At 49.8% G+C, this 11,688-nt stretch overlaps 1 protein-coding gene across 2 annotated transcripts in view; it reads right to left on the minus strand.

Annotated features, from left to right (window-relative positions):
* The window catches only part of KANK4 (KN motif and ankyrin repeat domains 4), a 73,207-nt gene extending 62,511 nt beyond the window's left edge, over positions 1 to 10,696 (minus strand). The window contains exon 1 of one of the 2 annotated variants that reach the window (XM_043575141.1): positions 10,419 to 10,696. The gene's annotated coding sequence lies outside the window, so the exon portion shown is untranslated. The remainder of the gene's footprint in view (positions 1 to 10,418) is intronic. The other variant, XM_043575142.1, reaches the window with a different exon arrangement.
* Between the last annotated feature and the right edge of the window lie 992 nt (positions 10,697 to 11,688).

Below are 11,688 nucleotides of genomic sequence, written 5' to 3' on the forward strand. Positions count from 1 at the left end.
GCCCAGTGCTTTAAGTGCACTATCTCATTTCATTCTTGGGGTAACCCTACAATGCAATTTCTTATTATCCCCATTTTACAGATAAGAAACTGAGGGACAGGGCGGTGATATGAGTTAACAAAGGCCCAGGCCATTCCAGTCTTCCAGACTAGGCCACAGTGGTGAGTTAAAAGGCTCACCCCTTCAGGGTAACATGCTAGCATTTTAACAATAGCTCTTTAGAGAAGACAAAGTAATCAAAGGAATGACTCCAATGCCAGGAATTTCAGGCCTCAGCCCTGCCAGTGGGCAGAATTCTCAGGGCAGGAGCCTTTTGGCAACACCAGGCATCACCCGAAGGCGGCCACCCAGGGGCCTGGCTAACACGGGGCTCCATTCAGCAGCTGGCAAGGCCAAGGACTTGGGGGTAGAGTGAGAGAGAAGATTAGGTCAGAGAAGGCCAGCCCCGAGGCAGGCACAAGTGTGGGGCAAGGAAGAAGAAGCAGAAGGTAATTTCAGGTGCTCCACGGATGTCCCCTCACCCAAAAATAGTAGCCTGCTTAACAACGTGGAAGAGACACTCTCAGTGTTAGTGTGAGGGCCGGGCAAGGAGCTACTGCAGGAGGCCTGGGTTCTCACCCCAGGTCACTCCCTGTGCCACCAGGGCTTGACACCTGCCCTTGCTGGTCCTCATCTGTAAGACGAGAGGGGTGGTGTAGGTAACCAGGGAGGTTTCCCAGAGACAAGCTCTAGGTGATGGGACCTAGAACAAGTGCCAAGATTGGTCCTGAAAAGGGGATCGAAGGATACTGTTCATTTGCTTTTATCAGGGCTCTCCAGGCCAGACCAGACGTGGCCCAAGGGATGGGGAGAGGGAGCTTCTAGCTAGAGGGGACAGCCTCACAAGTACCACTCCTGAATTCTCCCCACAGGCCAGAGCTGACAGCTATAAGTAGTGATGCCTGCTGCCCATCGGCCAGGTTTGAGGGGTTCAAGGAAGCCCTCCCAGAGAAGCCCATGTGGCAAAGAGACAGGGACCATCATCACCCAGTGTAGAGGTTGGAGTCACCCAAATGGAAACAACTATCCAAAATGGTACTGAAGCACTAGAGGGGTCATGCCAATTTATGAAGAAGGCATCATTACCTCCTTTTCACAGATAGAAACTGAGGCTCGGCATGGTATTAGCCAGGTGTCAGAGCCAGTGTTAGAACCCGGTCCTGCTTGACCTCACAGCTTTTGCTCTCTATTTTTATCCTCACTGATGTAGCGTGTGTGTCTGTGAGAGGAGCAAGGGTAAAGAGGGAAAGGGAGGAGGTGTGAGAACAGGCAAAAGGCTGGAGAATACAATGGGAAAGACAAGGAAGGGCAGTAAGCACTTTCTTACTGAAACAAAATGGCAGCCATAGTTTTTCCAAACAGACTCTTCTGTGGTTGTATATAGTGGTTTTTGAGAGCACTGGGTTCTGAAATTAGCCAAATCTGGGCTGAGCTCCTGGCTCCACCGCTTAATCCCTCTGTGACCTAGAGCATGTATTTAACCTCTTAGAGCTTCAGTTTTCTCACTCAATACAATGGGAATAATAATAGTCACACCTTATCAGGTAGTTGGTAAAGACTGAAGAACTATATTTAAGGGGCTTGGCATGGGTCAGGCACATATTAAACATTCAATAAAAGATAGCAAAAAACCAACCAGTATTCTAATGTACCCCAGTGGGCTCCCCTCTCTCCATGCTTCCTCCTCAAAATCAACATCTGGCCAGTCCCCCTACATCCTAACTCCCTCCTTCCTCCTGTCTGCTTCCTTTGCATTCCCTCCCTTGCAGAACCCACTTCAAAGCCTCTTCCCCCAGTGCTCCTTCTCTTTCCTAAGGACTCTAGTTTGCATTTGATCAAGTGATTCATCAATTAGCCTATAAGCTCCTTAACCTCTCAAGAATACAACGGTCCATTCTGTGACTGTTTCAATGGACTTGTTTGCATGGGATGGACCAAGCAATCAACATATGAGCTGGTGGGTTTGTGGGCTGATAGGAATCATCTAACCAGTTGCCCATGAGTGCCTGCAATTTGTAAATTAACCTCTGGATATACATCAAAACCTTCTACCCAAACTGCAAATTATGTGCTCTTGCAAATATGCCAAACTAGTAAATGAAATTTACTACTGCCCAAGAATGCCTGGCACTAATTACACAGAGAGAGATGAGTATATGAAAGATTATGGTTAGGGAGTGTGGGAAATTGGGAACTAAAGTTTACTGACTTCCTGTCAGAGAGTCTTTTTGCACCCCTTTAGCAGACTAATGAAGACAATTGACCCTTTCTCAGAACATTTTCAAATATTGAAAATAAAATGTACAGCTTGACTACAAAGAAACTCAATTATATTGACATATAATTATTAAAATTAAAAAATGACCCTCTCTCTCTGCCCGTCCCATGCTCATGCTCTGTGTCTCTCTGTTTCTCAATAATAAATAAACATTAAAAAAATTTTTTTAGGGGCGCCTGGGTGGCGCAGTCGGTTAAGCGTCCGACTTCAGCCAGGTCACGATCTCGCGGTCTGTGAGTTCGAGCCCCACGTCAGGCTCTGGGCTGATGGCTCAGAGCCTGGAGCCTGTTTCCGATTCTGTGTCTCCCTCTCTCTCTGCCCCTCCCCCATTCATGCTCTGTCTCTCTCTGTCCCAAAAATAAATAAACATTGAAAAAAAATTTAAAAAAAAATTTTTTTAAAAAGAGGTGCCTGGGTGGCTCAGTCGGTTGAGCGTCCGACTTCGGCTCAGGTCACCATCTCCCGGTTTGTGAGTTCAAGCCCTGCATTGGGCTCTGTGCTGACAGCTCAGAGCCTGGAGCTTGTTTGCATTCTGTGTCTCCCTCTCTCTGCCCTCCCATGCTCATACTTTGTCTCTCTCTGCCTCTCAATAATAAATAAATGTTAAAAAAATGTTTTTTAAATTAAAAAATGAATGTAATATAGTAACATACGTTCTTTATTAATGCATTAAATAACAAGCTTTAACACTGGGTGTAATAACGGCTGTAATTTCAAAGCTGCAACAGGCATAAATAATAGTTATCTGCAGCAGTTCAAATGTGATATGAAAAGATTGGTGATTTCTAGGGGCGCCTGGGTGGCTCAGTCGGTTAAGTGGCCGACTTCAGCTCAGGTCGTGATCTCATGGTTCATGGGTTTGAGCCCTGAATCAGGCCCTGTACTGACCGCCCAGAGCCTGGAGCCTGCTTCCATTCTGTGTCTCCCTCTCTCTGCCCCTCCCCCACTCACACTCTGTCTCTCTCTCAAAAATAAAACACTAAAAAAAATTTTTTTAAATAGAAAAGATTGGTGATTTCTATCGGTGACAACTTCCCAGGTACTGCAAATACACTATGGTTTGTTGCCTACAACCCACATAATCAAAGAAAATGCCAAATAAAGATGTTATCTTTTTTCTCCCAACCACGTTTACAAACTGAATTCTACACATGAGCTCCTTGGGGCCGTTAATCCCAAGTTAAGAATGTTAGGTCCTTAGATCTCCGTGAGTCTTTGTACTTGGCATATCCTGGACTTCCAGCTCACCCTCACTTCTTTCTCCAGGAATCTCCACCCACAGGCCTTCCTGCCCCAAAAGGTCACGTTCTGTACACATGAGCCTCCTCTGATTGGGAGGACTGGGCCATCTGATTGGCCCAGAGAAGATGCCTGCCTCCATAGCAACCCGTGCCCAGGCTGGCCAGGGACCAGCCAAGACATGGCCCAGAAAGAGAGCCTCAGTGTTCTGAGAACTGAGCTCAGACAACAGGATCCTTCCTGGAACTTGTACTGAGTGACAAAGGAGAGGTCCCTCTGATAGTAGGCTGAGGGTGGGGTGGGCAGGTGCTGAGTGGAGCCCATGGCACCAGCTGTACTGGTGGAATAGCCTCGAACTCAGAACCTCCTCCACCCAGCCTCGAGGGTGCCTGGCTTCCATTCAGGACTGTTCTTAAATATCAGTGCTGCATTTGACAGCTCCCCTCCTATTCATTCGAATCAGCTTTAGGGAATCTCTGTTTTCTGTATCAGAAGAGCCAGTATGAACAACAGCATTTTAAAGATGAGAAAGTTCAAGTTCAGTAAACACGAGTCATTTGCTCAGGCTCACAGGGCCAGCATGTGGTGAAGCCATTTCCCTTCTCTGACCCTCCTCCGTATTTTTTTTTTTTTTAGGAGGAGGAGAAGAGGGGTGATAGCCTTCATTACTTATTTATTTAAAATCCCATAAATGAAGGGCATCTGGGTGGCTCAGTCAGTTAAGTGTCCAACTTCAATCTCAAGGTTCATAAGTTCGAGCCCCACATCGGGCTCTGTGCTGACAGCTCAGAGCCTGGAGCCTGCTTCAGATTCTGTGTCTCCCTCTCTCTCTGTCCCTCCCCCACTTGCACATGCACTCTGTCTCTCAAATAAATAAACTTAAAAAAAGAAATAAATAAAATCACACAAATGATACACAAAATCAATCTCTTAAAAAACTTAAATATTGGGGCGCCTGGGTGGCGCAGTTGGTTGAGCGACCGACTTCAGCCAGGTCACGATCTCGCGGTCCGTGAGTTCGAGCCCCGCGTCAGGCTCTGGGCTGATGGCTCGGAGCCTGGAGCCTGTTTCCGATTCTGTGTCTCCCTCTCTCTCTGCCCCTCCCCCGTTCATGCTCTGTCTCTCTCTGTCCCAAAAATAAATAAAAACGTTGAAAAAAAAATTAAAAAAAAAAAACTTAAATATTACTAAACATTAAAAAAAAAAGGGGGGGAGGGCACCTGGGTGGCTCAGTCGGTTAAGCATCTGACTTTAGCTCAGGTCATGATCTCTCAATTTGTGGGTTTGAGCCCCACATCTCGCTGTCTGCTGTCAGCACAGAGCCCCCTTCAGGTCCTCTGTTCCCCTCTCTCTCTGCCCCTCCTCTGCTTGTGCTCTGTCTCCCTCAAAAATAAAACATTAAAAAAAATAAAACTTAAACATTACTGATAAAATGACCCCACCTCCCCACACACTCAGTATGGTGCCTAATAATAAAGACCCTGACCATATTAGGTTGTTTTCACCCAAGTTGACATTCCTGTCTTCTAAACCCTTCCCCAAGCGTAGGATGGCTGCATTACCAGGGCCAAAGGGGGTGGAGTGGTGAGGAATGGAGATGAGCACAGCACCTGGAAACACACAGCCCAGCCGCCTGGTACCCTGCTATGAAAACCAAAATCAATTTCACTGAGAGTTGGCATCTCTGGCTGCTGGGCAAAAACCAGGCTGCGGAGGGGAATCTGCACCAAAGGCTGCTCTTTTATCTTTGCGTGGAGCATATTCTCCCCAGTGCCATATTTCTCTGCCCCCTTGTCACTTAACGTCAGAGCAACAAATTAGAAGAAATACATACCAAAGGAGACAACAAAGGCTACTTCCACGCAAAGGGGGCAAAACCACAGCCACATGAAAGATAGATATATATCCAGCCAGTAAGTTTTATTTACTTTGAGAGAAAAATAATGGGGGGGGAGGGCAGATGAGAATTCAGATTTTCTCCCACAATGCCTGTGTCCCCAGAAAGCTATGTGAGGGGCAGGGCCCAGGCCCCAGGGCTTGGGCAAGACAGCGAGACATTCCTTTTGAAAATACACTTCTTTCCCTTGGAGAAGGAACATTCAGCCAGCTTCTCAGACACCACCAATCTGTAACTGCCTGCATATCACATTAACCATCTACTTGAAATCTTGAGGCAGCATTTATTTTATCCTAGAAACTGCGACAGGCCTATTTTTAGTGGGAGGGCCTCTTCTTTCCTTGAATCCTACTTTGAAATATTATCCATATAGACTGGAAACTGTTCACAGAAGGCCTAGTAGAAGCCTCTTAGTCTAAACTCTGGGTCTGGGAGATTAACATTCCTAGGCACAGAGAGGTTAGGGATCTAGCTGTAGATCACACAGTTGGTTGGCAGCAGATATCGGCTCCGATCCCAGCATGCCCTAGCCTTCAAGCCCACACCTCTTTCCACAAACGGATACAGACCAGCACAAAGTGGTTGGCCATCTGATATGCAGAGACAGATCTGTCAATCTCAGTCTTATCATTGATTAGTTCCATGCCCTGGGCAAGTCATTTAACCTCTCTGAGCCTCATTTTCCTCATCTGTACGTCTGGGGTTATGACTACAACTGTCTGGAGGATTACTGAGAGAATTACATGTGCCAGAGCTTGACACACAGACAGGCCATTATTATAGTGTAAGTGCTCCTGTTTCCCGTGAAGCAGTGAGTGGATCTGCCATCTGAGATGTGAGAACTATCTGCATGACTGCCCAGAGATAAACAAGACAAGATTGCTAGCACACCCATTTTGCAGTTAAGAAAATTCAGTCCTCAGAGATGACATAACTTGCAGGAGACCAGAGTTTTAGAAGTGAGTACAGGGTTGCCTGGGTGGTTAAGTGTCCGACTTCCGCTCAGATGATGATCTCACGGTTCGTGAGTTCGAGCCCCACATCGGACTCTCTGCTGTCAATGCAGAGCCTGCTTCAGATCTTCTGTCCCCCTCTCCCTCTGCCCCTCCTCCGTTCTCTCTTTCTCTCTCCATCTCTCTCAAAATAAATAAATAAACTTAAAAAAAAAAAAAAGGCACATTCTCAGCATTAAGAGGTCCTAACTGTCCTCCCTACCACACCTCCTAAGGTTTGGGTTGAATTAGAATGAGTTATCCCTTCCTTGTCCCCCACAGAGCAGAGCCTTCTATCATTGGCTCACACTCTGTGATCCTTCCTCATAAACTGGAATCAGCACAGTGCCTAATACAAAGCAGAGACTCAGTGCAGTTTTGATGAGTGAGTGAATTACTGAATGAGTGAAAATCCTGATCCACAGATAAGGTACTGATTGGCCCAATAACCTGAAATAGATGTTTTGTTGCAGAAAGCAGGAAGCAGGCCGGCAAGAGCTCCAAGGGCAGGAAGCAAGAACCCCATTCTCTTCATCCATTCCCAAGCCTGCTCTATAGGGAAGAAGCCTTTGACAAGACCAAGAGCTAGGTCCCAGATCTCAATGATCCCATCCAGAGGGTTTCCAAACCTGGCCCAGACAACTCAGTCCAGGGCCCGGAAGATAACTGTGAAGCACACGTGACCCTCCTCCAGCTAAAACAGATGTAATAACATTGCAGGCAAGGGGCAGCAAACAGGCCAGGGAGATGGCCCATCTATCTTCCTAATTGTCAACTCTGCCCATAATAAGATTTTTCTCCCTGTCACACCTTAGGCTGCTACTGAACTGAAGCAAAACCAAAATATCCATCTTCCAGCCATAAATAGTGGCCTTCACAAGGTGCCAGGGATGAAAGGAGGCTATTTGGCTAAGAGAAGCAGACAGAGCTGGAGGGAGCCCTGGCCGGGGAGTCAAGAGCTGGGGGTTGGGAGGAGGTGCGGGGGGTGGGACACTGAAGGGGGATGGCATGCTGTTAACCAGCTGTAGGTGCTTAGGCAGTTGCTGCACCTCCCTGGGCCTCTGCTTCCTGTCCAAAGTTCTGGAAATGGGGTCAGTGGGAGGCGGGAGGGCTGTGAATCATGTGATATTGTATATAAGATGCTTTAGGTTACAGGCATTTGGAGGTGAGTATAGTATCCATAATTGTCATCAGAATTTCCAAGATATAATATGTAACCCTCCTTCCCCTCCCTAAAAAGAAAGTTAAGAAATACTAGCCTGGACCATTTTTATCCAATAAGCATTTACTGAACACCTTCAATGTGCTAGACTTGAAACACAAATATGACAGAAGAGTCCTCCTTTTCTGATGTTCAGTGCAGTTTATACTCTCTGTGACGGAAGCATGTCCAGGGAGCTTCAAAAAGACAGACGAGGCAGCATTGACCTGATCAGGAAAGGCCTTCTGTGATGGCACTGGCGGTGCTGGTGGTGGTGGAAACCTTACATTTAATGTTGAAGTTGAGGGGCGCCTGCCTGGGTGGCTCAGTAGGTTAGTGTCAGACTTTGGCTCAGGTCATGATCTCGTGATGTATGAGTTCTAGTGCCACGTCCGGCTCTGTGCTGACAGCTCGGAGCCCGGAGCCTGCTTCGGATTCTGTGTCTCCCTCTCTCTCTGCCCCTCCCGTGCTCCCACTCTGTCTCTCTGTCTGTCTCTCAAAAATACGTAGAAACATTTTTTAAAAAATTAATGTTGAAGTTGAAAGCTGGCTGTGCACTCACTGGCTGAACACTCACTGGCTGAACATGTAGGAACACTATTTTAGACAAAAGACAGCATGTGCAAAGACGATGTGTGTTCCAGGAACAGTTTGAAGTGTAATTGTGAGTAAAACCTAGAGGGTGCTCATGGGGGGGAGGGGGTTGCAGTGGTGGGGAGATGGGGGAGTGGTAGAACCAGAAATGGGGCAGGGAAGGCAGAAGGGTCCAGATTAGGAAATGCCACGTAAGCCATCCTAAAGAATTTTAGGATTGTAGACAGTGAGTTCACTCTAGCTTTAAAAGTCTCAGGATGAGCCACCGCTTCCAACATGAATCTTCCTAAATGTTGGGCAGGGGCCTTGGTTAAGTTGTGAGCACAGTGGGCAACTGGGAATAGCTGGAGGAAAGAACTATTGCCCCTTGGCGCTCTGGGTGGACATGGGCTGTCTGACCAAGGTGCTGGTAGGTAGTAAGTGCGTGCGTGAGGACGGGCCTGGCACCCGCCTGACAGTTTATCTCTCTGTCCTCCCAGCCTGGGGGATTCCAGCTGCCTGTTATTACGGCTGAGAAAGAAAATTAATGATTGGCCCAGGCAATGGGATGCTAAAGTAAGGGCATGTCCATATTATGGGTCCCTGGTCATCACTTGGTAAACAGTCTTTCAGTCCTTCTAATGGTCTCTGCTACTGGCCTCAGGGCCTTCCCACATGCTGTGCTTCCATCCTCTTCAACTAATTAACTCCTGTGAGCCTCTGACTGAGCAACGACTGTACCTATCACAGAATCACAGTATCTAATCCTTTCCTTTCAAAGAAGTCAGCACTGTTTGTAACTCTGTATTTGAGTGATTTGATTCATGTCGGTCTTGGCCACTGGACTGCAAGCTTCATAAGGCCAGACAGTGCCGATTTTCTTCATTTCTGTGTTCCACTACTTTGCCTCGTGCCTGGCACAGAGCAAGTACTTGTTGACCAAATGGACCCTGAGCCATCCCCCATTCTCAGTGTCCTTTAAACATTCCCCAGAACTCACCTTATGGTCCGGGGAGGAGGAGTTTTGGACATGGGCAGGAGGATTAGGGTGAAAAGGCAATATCAGAGTGGAATCTGCTGTGATTCCATGTGTAGCTCTGTGTTCTTCTGCGTCATGTCTTGAAAGGTTCGAAAGAACCCACATTTGGTTTTACCCAGGCAGCTTCTGTGTTTAATTCAAGATGCTTTCTCCCCAGGCCTCAACCTGGTCACTGGCTGCATCTGACTGGACATGGTCAACAGGACTTTGCCCAGGCTTTGGAGGGTCATCCTGAGGAAGGGGGGAATCTCCTCTTCCTTTTCCTGGAAAATGCCTCTTCCTAGCTCTCCCAGCCTGCACCCTATCTCTCGAGAACTGAAACCCCTGGTTCTTGCAGCCCTAGCAGATGCTCAGAGCAAGCACTTATTTAGACCAGGCTTAGCGGCCCTGGGCTCTCCTCTCCACCTCCCGTGCTAAGTTACTGGCGACTCTACAGGGACAAAGTACTTGGGGTCAAAGGTTTGACCTCAAGGGAGCGATGAGAAGGAGGGAATCTCACCAGGTGGCCCACAGCTGAGCGAAAGCGCCCTAGGCTGCCTGTGCACCCGCCCCTCCTCCCCCGGGGCGGCCCCATTGCCTCCACCCAAGGTCGTGGCCCAACGCGAGCTCTGGAAAGTTCAGCCAGGAGCCGAGGGATACCAGGGTAGACACTGGGGGGCCGGCTTTTGCGAAAGATAGAAGATTAAGAGCTCGATTCCAGGTCGCCCTGGGAGCTGGCGGCAGGGCGCCCAGTCCCGCAATCTGGATCCTGGACCGCAGCGCCCCGCTCGGAAGCTCTGGGCGGGGGCTGCACCACCCGAGCCGCAAGGACAACGCGGCCTCCCCCTCCCCACCGGTCTCTTCCCGGGCCAGCGCTGGGACTCGGGGAGCCGGTCAGGGCGGGAAGGGGAGCGACGCCCGCCCTTGGGTAGCCCGCGCAGCCCCGGCAGCCCCCTCCCCGCTCTGTCGCGGACCCCAGGCAGGGGCGCCAGGTCGGCCCAGGCTGCCGCAGCCTGTGTCTTAAGGGGAGCCGGGAACGCGGCGCGGGGAGGAGACGAGGCGGGCTGCGGAGCCAGAGAAGAGTGGCCGAGCGCCGGGGCCAACACCCGGGTCGCGCGGGTCAGGGTGCTGGCACGCCCCACTCAACGCGCGGCGCGCGCTGGGGTCGCAGAGAGCCTTACCTTGGCGCGCCGCAGAAGTCCGGAGGGAGGCGGCCGGCTGTGCCTGGGGCCGGCGCACACCCCGGCTTCGGGGCGCACGCAGCCTCCGGGTGCACAGTCCCGGTCCGGGGCGCGCACCCCCGGGCTGGCGCACTCTGGTCGCCCAGGGCGCGCACACCCTCGGGCGCCCTCTCGCCGGCGGGCTGGGCCTGGGCCCGGGGCGCACACCCAGTGGGGCACACCCACCGCGGCCGATGCGGGACTGGCCAGGCGCGGCCGGCGTCGCCGGCTGCCAACACCACCCGAGTCCCCGCCTTCGCTAGGGGAAGAAAAAAGACTCCTGACGCGGCGCGGGCTTTGGTGTGTGGGAAGGGGCAGCATTGCGAAACCGAGGGGAGGGTCTTAGCCTTGGACAGAGTTTGGAGGAAAAACTTTTTGCAAAGAGACCCGAAACCTCCTAACTGTGTATAGTGCTTTGCAGATTTCCAAAGTGCTTTCACGTACATTTATGTCAGTTAATCTTCACCACCACAGTAACCAACTGTTGGGGCATTTTTGTCCTTACAGATGGGAGGACACCATCGCGCAAGGTAAAGCTTGCCCAAGCCAGGAGCAGAACCCAGTATTAGTACCAGAATCCTGAGTATAGTGAGGTGATGTCCATCCCTAGTGGGACTTTCTCATTGCAGAGGTGGAAGAGGCAGGGTGGGGATGGATGTAACGGAATTTTCATCTCCCCTAAGTCATTTATTTTTCCACTCGCTTTTTTCTTTCCCAGCCATTGCTTTACCCCACTCACTTCACTCTGCCATTACCCACAATGCTTTTTATCAGTTCCAACCACTTACATTTCAGTCACTCACCGTGACTGATCAGCGCACGAAGGGCCGTACGTTGTGCACAAGCAACCTAGGACAAAAAAAGGTGGCACTGCTCCATTTTATAGATGAGGACAAACAGGCATGGAAGGGGTCGATGTAGAGACTGCGGGACTCTAGATCCCAGCTCTGGCTCAGCTCACACCCCTTCCAAAGAGCCAGTTGGCACACGGTAAAGCTGAACCAAAGGGGTTGCACTTTTGACATGAAGACCCTGAAGGGGGAGAGAATTTTGGCAAGGGACAAGTTCTGGGACTTTCATTTCCCCGTTTTGATGGGAACATGGTTATTATAAAGGGTTGCTTCTAGTAGGGCTCCACTAAGAGCAAATTAATAGTCCAAGAGCCACAATAAGTGGCAACAGAGGCTTGGCCTTAGTACTGGGAAGTAATAGGGAGTAGTGGGGACTGTGG

This window comes from Prionailurus bengalensis, chromosome C1, assembly GCF_016509475.1.
Source record: "Prionailurus bengalensis isolate Pbe53 chromosome C1, Fcat_Pben_1.1_paternal_pri, whole genome shotgun sequence".
Taxonomy (NCBI): Eukaryota; Metazoa; Chordata; class Mammalia; order Carnivora; family Felidae; genus Prionailurus; species Prionailurus bengalensis.